This window comes from Trachypithecus francoisi, unplaced genomic scaffold, assembly GCF_009764315.1.
Source record: "Trachypithecus francoisi isolate TF-2019V2 unplaced genomic scaffold, Tfra_2.0 Lachesis_group18, whole genome shotgun sequence".
NCBI lineage: Eukaryota > Metazoa > Chordata > Mammalia > Primates > Cercopithecidae > Trachypithecus > Trachypithecus francoisi.
Window position 1 is genome coordinate 54,736,700 of NW_022681463.1, and position 456 is coordinate 54,737,155.

The following is a 456-nucleotide window of genomic DNA, read 5'->3' on the forward strand; positions in this document are numbered from 1 at the left end:
GAAAAAAAAAAGAAAGAATCTATTATAGTAGCTGTTCGTTAATAAGAACCTTTAAGATTTGCTTGAGATGGGCTGAGCGCGGTGGCTCATGCCTGTAATCCCAGCACTTTGGGAGGCTGAGGTGGGCAGATCACCTGAGGTCAGGAGTTTGAGACCAGCCTGCTCAACATGGAAAAGCCCCGTCTGTACTAAAAATACAAAATTAGCTGAGTGTGGTGGCACATGTCCGTAATCCCAGCTACTCAGGAGGCTGAGGCAGGAGAATCGCTTGAATCCAGGAGGCAGAGGTTCAAGCGATCTGGCTCCCCGAGATCGCGCCATTGCACCCCAGCCTGTGCAATAAGAGTTAAACAGCATCTCAAAAAAAATAAAAAATAAAAAATAAGATGTCATGACGGTTCAAAGAATATTAAAGATTACTAATATTGTTACAACACTGTGTGTGTGATAGAGGTA